Source organism: Rhincodon typus, unplaced genomic scaffold, assembly GCF_021869965.1.
Source record: "Rhincodon typus isolate 14 unplaced genomic scaffold, sRhiTyp1.1 hic_rhity00003487, whole genome shotgun sequence".
NCBI lineage: Eukaryota > Metazoa > Chordata > Chondrichthyes > Orectolobiformes > Rhincodontidae > Rhincodon > Rhincodon typus.
Window position 1 is genome coordinate 2,253 of NW_025969125.1, and position 11,371 is coordinate 13,623.

Below are 11,371 nucleotides of genomic sequence, written 5' to 3' on the forward strand. Positions count from 1 at the left end.
GTCAGAGACTCTCAGCCTGCCTTTATCTCATGCTCTCTCGTGTCAGACTCTCAGCCTGTCTTTATATCATGCTCTCTCGTGTCAGAGACTTTCAGCCTGTCTTTATCTTGCCAGAGACTCTCGGTCTCTCTTTATCTCGCACTTCCTTGCGTCAGAGACTCTTGATCTCTGTTTATTTCATGCTTTTTTGCGCCTGAGGCTTCTCGCCTCACTTCCTTTTATTTTGTGTGTTCCCGCCAGGCGCCAACTTCCACCACACCTGTAATTCTGTCTTCTCTTATTTATCCCAGAAGGCAATGTTTGAACCCCTGATCAGATTTCTGTCCCTGCGAAATTCATGAAATGTTATGCTTGTGGTCACATTCACCATTTGGTCAAGCAACAGCACTTGTGTGGAAAATTTGCCTATTGTTTCGGGTTTGATGTACAAATAACGACAATTTCTTCCACAATGAATGGGAATCGAGTTCATGATAGCTCATTCCTGATAATATCCAAAAAGAGACATTGGGGATCAGATGCAGCAGCTTTCTGTGAACAGTGGGGACTTCCACTATGTATTAAAAATACTGTCATCCATGACGTGTTGGAGCAGACGTACGCCACTTGGCCCATTCAATCTGCTCTGCATGGCAGAACTGATAACCCTCAACTCCACCCTCCTGCCCTTTTCCTGTCACCTTTAATATCTTTACTCATTAAAAAAAATCTTTCAGTCTCAAGCCGATTAGCATAGGCCGTTTAGAGAATGAACAGGGGAAAAAATAATGGGGAACCAGGAAATGGCAGCAGAGTTGAACAAACAGTTTATACTAGTCTTCACAGTAGAAGCCACTCTTAGCATTCCAATACCACTAAACAACCAAAGGGAAACAGGAGGATTGGAAACAAATGCAATAACTATCACTCGGGATAAAGTTTTAGGAAAACTAATGGAGCTAAAGACCAATTACCCTTTATCTGGCGAAATGCATCCTGGGTAGTAAAGGAACTATCTGCAGAGATAGTGAATGCACCCCCTTACAAAAATCTTTAGATTTTTGAAAAGTCTGAGATGATTGGAAAACTTCCTGTGCTGTATTTTCATTTGAAAAACAAAGCAGAAAAATGAAACAGATCTTTACAGGAAACAGGGTGTGAAGATGTATAGTTAAGGTAACTGTGGGAGTCAGTGGTTTTGTGATAGATATTGGTGGCTAGCCTAACGCCAGAAATCGAACAGAGATGTCGAGGAAAGGAAGCTTACGGGGGAAGGCAGGAAATTGGAGTTGAGCATGATCAGATCAGCCATGATCTCATTGAATGGTGGAACAGACTGGATGGGTTGAATGGCCTACTTTCACTCATTTTTCTTATTGACTGAATATGCATAACTAACCTCAGGAAAGTGTGCAAAGTTTAACATGCGTTTATCCCTTCGGGGAACTGAACCATGTTGAAGCATGCAGAGGACAACATATGAGACAGAGAGAGTGTCATTGTGTTTGATTTATGCGAGGTGATGCATGTAGAACTTTCCTGTGGGGAACCATTGCACAATTTTATATGGAAATATGAAATTTTGGTGCAGCGCTGTAGTTGTGGTCAATTACTTAAGGTGATGGATTAGAAATCCACCAGGGTTTCCCTGAGCAGGTTTGAATCCTGCTGACTACAGTTCCGTCCATTGTCGTTTTTGAATGAGTTCCTGCTGAGTTACTTATCGCTCAAAGACAAATAAAACAGCTGTTCCCAATGCCTGGTCCCGTTTTCTTATGTCCCGTCAATTTCTATTTCAGAGGGAATCTGTGAGAGATGAGGAAACCGAAGTGATATCAATGGAGGCCTGCCTTTTAATAAGCACCTGAAATACCAGCTCTCTGGTAACTGACTCTGGTCAGTGGAAACAGTTTATCCCGATCTGCTCCATCAACCCACGCATCTCAGCTCCCTTCCACATCATTCTAAGCAGCCCCAAGAAATCTCCAGTTAACCTTCCTTGTTCCAAAGTGAACAATCCAGGCCTTGAGTATCTCTACAAAAAAATGAATTTCTCCATCCCTGGACATGTTGTAAGGTGGAGGATTGTGAACAGAACTTGGGAAATTGTTGGTGTAAAAACGCTAAGGAAAGAAAACAGGAAAGAAGAAGGGTCGAGGCCCGAAACATCAGCCTTCCTGCTCCTCTGATGCTGCTTGGCCTGCTGTGTTCATCGAGCTCTACACCTTGTTATATCAGAGAACCCAGTTTCCAGCTTTGTGACTTTTTGAATTCTCTTTGGGAACCCCAATCAGAGGAGAATAAAGAATGAACTGTTGGACTGAGCAGAGACAGTCAAGGCATCTTCCCTTTCTTTAAGCCTTGAGAAATTGATTCTGATGTTCTTGGAGACATTAACTGATCTGAGACACTGAAAAGATTCTCGTTGCTGCACATTAGGAATTCAAACCTGATCTTGGCCTCAGGACAAAGAGAAAACTCAATAACAGTCAAGACACTGAAATACTCAAAGGAAGATGGCCCCGCTTGTAGGCTAGCTGGTTCCCAATGACACGGTGTATATGCAGTGGGTGGGATCAGACTGTTTCTATATCTCCACAATGAATGTCCCAGCCTTTCGTTTGGAAAAGTAAAACTGATCAAGGTCAATTGCCATTCTGGGAGCAACAAACTGAAGCTTTAACACACTAACAATTGCTTCAACCTCTCCACCCCTCTCACCCACTCCAACCTCTACCCGTAGAACGTGCAGCCCTCCGCTCCCTCTGCTCCAATCCCAACCTCACCATAAAACCTGCGGACAAGGGAGGCGCAGTTGTAATATGGCACACTGACCTCTACATCGCCGAGGCCAGACTCCAACTCTCCGACACCTCCTCCTACCACCCCCTTCATCATGACCCCATCCCTGAACACCAAACCATCATCTCCCAAACCATCCACAACCTCATCACCTCAGGTGACCTCCCACCCATGGCCTCCAACCTCATCGTTCCCCAACCCCGCACTGCCCGCTTCTATCTCCTTCCCAAAATCCACAAACCTGAATGCCCTGGTCGACCCATTGTCTCTGCCTGCTCCTGCCCCACTGAACTGATCTCCAACTATCTAGACCCCATTTTCTCCCCCTTGGTCCAGGAACTCCCTACCTATGTCTGTGACACCACCCACGCCCTCCACCTCCTCCAGAACTTCCAATTCCCCGGTCCCCAACACCTCATCTTTACCATGGACGTCCAGTCCCTCTATACCTGCATTCCCCATGCAGATGGCCTAAGGCCCTCCGCTTTTTCCTGTCCCGCAGGCCCGACCAGTCCCCCTCCACTGACACCCTCATCCGCTTCGCCGAACTCATCCTCACCCTCAACAACTTCTCTTTCAATTCCTCCCACTTCCTACAGACAAAGGGGGTGGCCATGGGTACCCGCATGGGCCCAAGCTATGCCTGCCTCTTTGTAGGTTACGTGGAACAATCCCTCTTCCGTACCTACACCGGCCCTAAACCTCACCTCTTCCTCCGTTACATTGATGACTGTATCGGCGCCGCCTCGTGCTCCCACGAGGAGCTTGAACAGCTCCACTTCACCAACACCTTCCACCCCAACCTTAAGTTTACCTGGACCATCTCTAATACCTCTCTCCCCTTCCTGGGCCTCTCTGTCTCCATATCGGGCAACCACCTAGAAACCGATATTCATTTCAAGCCCACCGACTCCCACAGCTACCTAGAATACTCCTCCTCCCACCCACCTTCCTGCAAAAATGCTATCCCCTATTCCCAATTCCTTCGCCTCCGCCGCATCTGCTCCCAGGATGAGGCATTCCACTCCCGTACATCTCAGTTGCCCTCGTTTTTCAAGGACCGTAACTTCCCCCCTCAGTCGTCGAGGACGCCCTTAACCGTGTCTCCCACATCTCCCGCAACTCACACCCCGTCCACGCAATAAGAACCAAAAAAGAATCCCCCTCGTCCTCACGTACCACCCCACCAACCTCCGGATCCAACGCATCATCCTCCGACACTTCCGCCATCTGCAATCCGACCCCACCACCAAAGACATCTTTCCCTCCCCACCCTTATCTGCTTTCCGGAGGGACCATTCTCTCCGTGACTCCCTTGTCCGCTCCACACTCCCCTCCAGCCCCACCACACCCAGCATCTTTCCCTGCAACTGCAGGAAGTGCTACACCTGCCCCCATACCTCCTCCCTCACCCCCATCCCAGGCCCCAAGAAGACTTTCCACATCAAGCAGATGTTCACCTGCACATCTGCCAATGTGGTATACTGCATCCGCTGTACCCGTTGTGGCCTCCCCTACATTGGGGAAACCACGCGGAGGCTCGGGGACCGCTTTGCAGAACTCCTCCGCTCGGTTCGCAATAAGCAACTGCAGCTCCCAGTCGCGAACCATTTCAACTCCCCCTGCCATTCCTCAGACGACATGTCCATCCTGGGCCTCCTGCAGTGCCACAACGATGCCACCCATAGGTTGCAGGAACAGCAACTCATATTCCGCTTGGGAACCCTGCAGCCCAATAGTATCAATGTGGATTTCACAAGCTTCAAAATCTCCCCTCCCGCTACCGCATCTCAAAACCAGTCCAGCTCGTCCCCGCCTCCCTAACCTGTTCTTCCTCCCACCTATCCCCTCCTCCCACCTCAAGCCGCACCCCCATCTCCTACCGACTAACCTCATCCCGCCCCCTTAACCTGTCCGTCCTCCCTCGACTGACCTATCCCCTCCCTAACTCCCCACCTACACTCACCTTTACTGGCTCCATCCCAGACTCTTCGACCTGTTTGTTTCCTCTCCACCTATCCTCTCCTCTATCCGCCTCCCCCTCTCTCCCTATTTATTTCAGAACCCCCTTCCCCTCCCCCTTTTCTGATGAAGGGTTTAGGCCCGAAACGTCAGCCTTTCTGCTCCTATGATGCTGCTTGGCCTGCTGTGTTCATCCAGCCCTGCACCTTGTCTCGGATTCTCCAGCATCTGCAGTTCCTGCTATCTCTGATTTAGGGGATTGTGCAAGATTTGATGCCATCAGTATTTTTAGTATAATTAGTCAGCTTTTGTGGCTGTAAACTGAAAGGTCTGTGGTTTTAGAGAATGTGAGTCGATGCCTTTTCTATCTTTACTCTGTCACCCAGGTCGACGATGAGTTCAAATAAATATTCCTACACGTGAATATTGCTTATAGATCCATTAAAAATAAGTGTGCCTGGGACATCTAATCCTTCTGTTGAAAGTGAGGCCTCTTTAGTTTCTTCCATGTTACGTTGGGTCAGGGGAATTACACATTGCACTGAAGGATTCTTCCATAAACTTCAGATTTTCAGGAACAAGTATAGAAAACATATGAATTGCACTTGCGCCAGGTAGGATTCTAATCTGCAATCTTAAAATCCACAGCTGGACACTTGGCCCATTGCTCCACTGACCCCACTTCCAAGTATGACTCCCATTCTGCAGAGTTGTGGTGTCAACTGTTCAGTGATGACAAACTATCAAACACTACTAGCCGTAACCTCATGGAATGATGGATCAGACACGACGGGCTGAATGGCCTACTTCTGCTCTTACGTATTATGGTCTTAATATAAGGCTGCATCGCTAACCTGAATGACTTTTGGGGACATAAAAAATGCGGGGATAAACAGAACTTAACTCGCATGAAGTGCCACCGGACTCGAAATCTTAACCTTGCTTTTCTCTCTCCCGATGCGATCCAACCAATTCAGTCTCTCCAGCACTCTTGTTTATATTTCTGTATTGCCTGTTTTCATTTTTTGTCTGGAATATTCGACCATTTTAACTTTGCAAACCCCAGTGGTTTTGTTCACAAACATTCTGTCATCTTCAAATTCACACCAGTGAAAATGTATTTTCATGCATTGTTTCTCATAGTTTTGCTCGGCTTCAATCATCAGTATATAAATCTGTGGCTCCTCGGTTAATAAACTGGACATCCATCCAGGTAACTGCTACACAAATTCTATTAATTTTCTGCAGCAACAGAGTAGGGTCGATGATTACCACACTAGTTGCTGTCTCTGTCTATGTAAATATGATCATTTTGACAACACTTTCTGCATGAGTCCATTACGCCACATTTTGCGTCAGTCCGTGTAACACCAGATCGCGTCATTGGTTTATTTTATTTGACATTTCCACCTTTATTTCACATTTTGTTTATATTACACTCAATCCTGTATCGATTTACATCAAATTAGACCTTGTCTCTGTTTCTGTTGTTCGAGCCCCTGCTAATTTAATACTGCACTAGACACTGTATCAATCCACATTGCATTCATCCTGATACTGTTAAGACTGAGCTGATCTATTTCATGCCCTGTAATTACTTGACATGTCTTTGTTTCTCTTTATATTACACTAGGCACTGTGTCAGATATCATTGCACTAAGGCCAAATCGATGTTCCTGTAGGACCACCTATTACTTTGTGCATTTGATCATATCTGTGCTCTAAGCGCTGTCTACATTGTTATTGCAGTGTCACATGTCTCATATAATATTAGGCTATGCCTGTCTCTGCCCATATTACAATTGGGTCTAGCTGTTCCTTCACTCAAACATAAATCATTCTACATTGCATTGCCCCCTGTCCGCAAATTCTGCACTTGCTGCTAAATTTCTAAACCAAATTTCACCTGATGAAGTTCACATTATATTGGTTTATTGGTTAACAGTTACTACATGAGAAATGCTGAAGCCAAACTGAAGCACAAACAGCCCTTTTCTGGATTTGTCATTTATTAGGACAAACAACTGTTTCTGTAGTTTCCACATGATCAAAATGAGCATCTGATGGTTTCCACTTTGGAAGCCTTGCTGTGTTAACTAACACAGTGATGTCGAGTAACATAGCTGTACATCTTCTGAAATATTTAGGTAACATTACAGGATTAAACTTCAATATAATTACCAATAAAGGCAACACATGCACCAATCTGACAGTTTATATACAGAATACAAATGAGAGATGGTATATGCGTTGAAAGTGTCTTACTTTACAGATAGGATCTCAGATTAGAACTCCCCATCAGATGCTCCACCGATGGACATGCAAGGTCATGATTTGTGGAGAAAACACATAATTTGCAACAAATCTTTGCCCAAACTTAACGTGGAATCGTTCCCCTTTCCAATGTTACAAAGAATGGTATGAAACAGTGAGTTCATCTGCTTGCTCACTGAACCGTAACTGCTATGCATGTTGTATCTTAATTAACCCTCTGGAGACTCTCAGTCAGAATAACTGAGGGAAGATTTGAACGTGCCACGGAGCTAATATCTACAGCTTTGTTAATTCCTTTAGTTTGTGAAAGGCATGCACGCGCCTGCAAAAGGCCCATTTTTTGCCATTGCCTATCTCATTCTTGCTGCAGTTGGTGCTCCTGGTAAGCAATTGATCCTGATAAGTTTTTTTTTTAATTTGCAGATATTTTGTCACTTACTTTTCAGGATCAGTTTCATACTTTTCTAATATGAACCATTGTCTGAATGTAAGAAAATTCAAATGGGTTCTTGTGTACATAGGTGAATTATATAATGCTGTGTTTTAGTGAAGTATAATGCACTACTTGCACTTAAAGTGTATTAACTGATAACACTGCAAATTCATACAAATGCTGCTAATTAGATTGCTGAAATACGACGCATAATGTGTGGCATTGAACAAACATTAATCTGTTAGAATTCTGTTTTTATAATTGTCTAGTAAAATACATTCAAATGGGTTTAGCGTCATGCAGTTTAATGACGTATCCTTGATGGAAAATGCAGCATTGCATTTTCTTACCACAGATTTGGAAAATAAATTGTTGCTGTGCAATCATCATCGTAGATACATTCTGATATGCTGTTCATTGATTGACTGCGTCACACTACAGCGCGACCTCCGGAGTTAAACTTCAGCTAGTTCCCACTGGGGACCATTGATTATTAATATGGACCTGTGTTCACTTATAGAAATATTTAAAAGAGAGATTTCAAATCAATAATTGTTAATCCGTTATTTTGCTTGGGCTGATATGTTTTGTACTTTGAGCATTCTTCAGGCAAAGTTATGTTTTCTAATCATTACCGGAAGTGACTGTCCCTTGCAAAGTCAGCATGATTTGTTCATAACAAGGTATAGAGCTGGATGAACACAGCAGGCCAAGCAGCATCATAGGAGCAGGAAGGGTCTAGGCCCGAAACGTCAGCCTTCCTGCTCCTATGATGCTGCCTGGCCTGCTGTGTTCATCCAGCTCTACACCTTGTTATCTCAGATTTTCCAGCATCTGCAATTCCTACTATCTATGATTTGTTCATCTCTATTTTTCACTTGATAAGGTGGATTTGTGGGACTGTCATTGATGTGGGTGAGTGTTTGGTGCTGGTGGTTTGTGGTTGGTTTAGATCAAGGTGAATTGTGATTTGAGTGGTGGTAAACACAGATTGTGGGAACTTGGCGGGATAATGGAATTCCTGAGGAAGAAGGAAAGGGACCGCATTGGGATGTCACTCCCCCCTTCTCCCGCTACCATCCCACTCCTTCAGATCCTGCCCCCACCCCTGCCCCAACCACCATCACCATCCCTGAACAACCGGTGCACTGTCTGTGCAGCTGCTCAGGGAGAATCAAGGCCGATCTTTCTGTCTGCATTCGTTGTATTCGGTAAACATAGCCAGGGTAAACGGCTCAGAGCTTCAGAGTCTGTGCCCCCACGCTAACTGTTGAGTAGCCTTCTTCCCTTCTTCTTAAACTTACATGCCCTACCATTCTGATTGTGCTTCCGTTCAGGATGGATGTGTCTTGCGTATGGGTTCAAATAATAAAATATCACAGCACATTTCTTCCATCCTGACGACAATGTCTTTTTGAAAAACCATCTGATTAGTCACAGCCTCCACTTTCTGCCTTGCTGCCCACGGCAAGCAATGTTGACTTCTTGAATAATATTTCAGTCTTCCCTCAATGAGAACACAGCAAAAAAGTCAACCGTGGTTATGGAGTCTGAAGCACACCACAGTATATCCAAGGCAAACTTGAAAGATCCATATGTAAAAAATGCCTAGTGATAGGTAGATAGTGCAGAAATTTTTTTTCAAGTAGTACAACCATGCTCTAGATCAGTCTTGATGGCCAAGTAGCATACTCAAGCTCTTTCCTATGTTCCCATAGTATTTCTACTTTCATTTCTCACAGCAAACTTGGTGGCAATCTTAATCCTCTGCCGGGGATGATGCGGTCTTTCTCGGTGCATCTCCTTCTACCTGGTGGCGATAGCAGTGACCGATTTCCTTGTCATGGTCAATGGGTGCATCCTCAATCGGATTGGCCGAATCTACTTTCGTGACAGTGTCTTGTCCACCACCGCCGGGTGCAAGCTCACGACGATGCTGATCTTTGCCACTCGAGACTGTTCAGTCTGGCTGACAGTAGCTTTCACCTTTGACTGGTTTGTGGCCATCTCCTGCCAGAGCCTGAAAACCAGATATTGCACTGAGAAATCTGCATCTCTGGTCATAGGAATTGTCTGTTCCCTGAGTTTTGCAATAAATGCTTCTTTCTACTTCATCTTTAAGCCCTTGTACTTTGTGGATGGATTGCCCTGGTTCTGCATTATCAAATCCTTCTATTACACAGTGTCTGCTTGGCAGGCCTTCGATTCACTGGACCACATATTAACCCCTTTTCTCCCATTCCTCCTCATTCTGCTGCTCAATACCTTGACAGTAAGAAATATCTTAGTTGCTAGCAGGGCCCATAGGAGACTCCGGAGCACGAAGAATCATGGAGACCCAGAGATGGCCAACCGTAGGAGATCCATTGTCCTGCTGTTCACCGTCTCCCTCAGCTTCCTCCTACAATGGGTCACTCACATCATGCAGTATCTTTACGTGCGAATTACTGGTGTGGGTTAATTAACAGCCTGGATTTCAATAATCCACAGTATATCTTTCAAGAGACGACCAATATGCTACAAATACTTAGTTCCTGTAGCAATGTCTTCACTATGCGGTGACCCAGAACAAATTTCGAGAGGAGTTGAAGCAGGTCCTAATTTCTCTCTTTACCATTTTCATTGTTGTTTTAAACAGGAAAACGCAGTAAAATGCCCTCCAGTTATTTCGCTTCAATTAGCACCATTTGGTGTGTAGCACTCTATTTCTCTCAATATAGAGCCAAATTTCCGCATTTCAGAGACAGATGTCTTGCAATCCAGTAGCAACAGTCCACTGTTCTTAATATTGAAAGAATGCTGAACTATCTGGTTCGCTGCTTCCTTGTTGACATGCCAAACCACGACCTGTATCTTCAATGGAATGTGAAGCATCCCACGATGATTATTTGAAAAAGAAGGAAAAATTCTCTGCAGTTATCTGGTCCAAAGTTTATACCTCATTGAAAACCACTCAAACCGTGTTTTGCTTATTCATCTAATCATATTTGTGAATCTTGTCTCTGCACATAATTACTACCATGCTTCGTGCAATAGACGAAGATAATTTATTGTTTTTAACACAAGATTGGACATTCTAAGATCGTTAAGCACATTCTACAAATGAATGTCATCCTTCCTTTCTTCTTTCCTCCCTTCACTCTCACTTTCCTTCACTTTCTCTTTCTTACTCTCTTTCTTTGTCTCTTTTTGTCTTGCTTACTTGCCTTTCTTTCTGACCTTTCAGCCCAAAATGCCTCTCAAGCCAAGAAAAAGTACCAACCATCTCTAACCTCACTTTGCAGTACCTGACCAGTAGCCTTGCAGGTTACTATTGAGCTTGTTTACTTCCAACAGAAAGTAAATTCCAAATGCCCACTGTCCTTTAGGTAAAAATGCTTTTTTCTCATGCTTCCATTAACACCTTTACCAAGCATCTTAACTATGTGTTGTATGATAAATTACTACTCTGCTAAGGGAAATAGATCTTTGCAGTCTACTTTACCTGTGTTCTTCATAATTTGTTGCATCTCAATCAAGTTAACCCTCAATCTCCACTGTTCTAAGGAAAACAACCCTAGCTTCCCCAATCTTTCCTTATAGCTGCATTCTTCATTCATGCAAATCTCTGTACTCTCTCTAGAACAGTTATGTCTCTCCTGTAATGCAGTGACTGGAATTGTACAAAAATGTCAGCTACGGACTTATCTACACTTTATTATATAGTTCTAATATTACAAGTCTGCAATTGTCAAGATCTCTTACTTTCTCTTCCACTTTCAATAGCTCAATGTATGTTCCTAACTTTGCTTGCCCTCCCCAAATGCTTAACTGCACACTTGTCCGAATTGAGCACCATTTGCCACTTTTCTGCGCACGCAACTGAACAATTGACATCATTCTGCAGTCGACAGCTATCACCTTCAATCTGGAATACATCTA

The 11,371-nt window shown here is 44.3% G+C and overlaps 1 pseudogene; it reads left to right on the forward strand.

Moving 5' to 3' along the window:
• Positions 1-7,329: 7,329 nt before the first annotated feature.
• On the forward strand, positions 7,330-10,101 carry LOC125481774 (annotated as a pseudogene).
• The last annotated feature ends 1,270 nt before the right edge of the window (positions 10,102-11,371 follow it).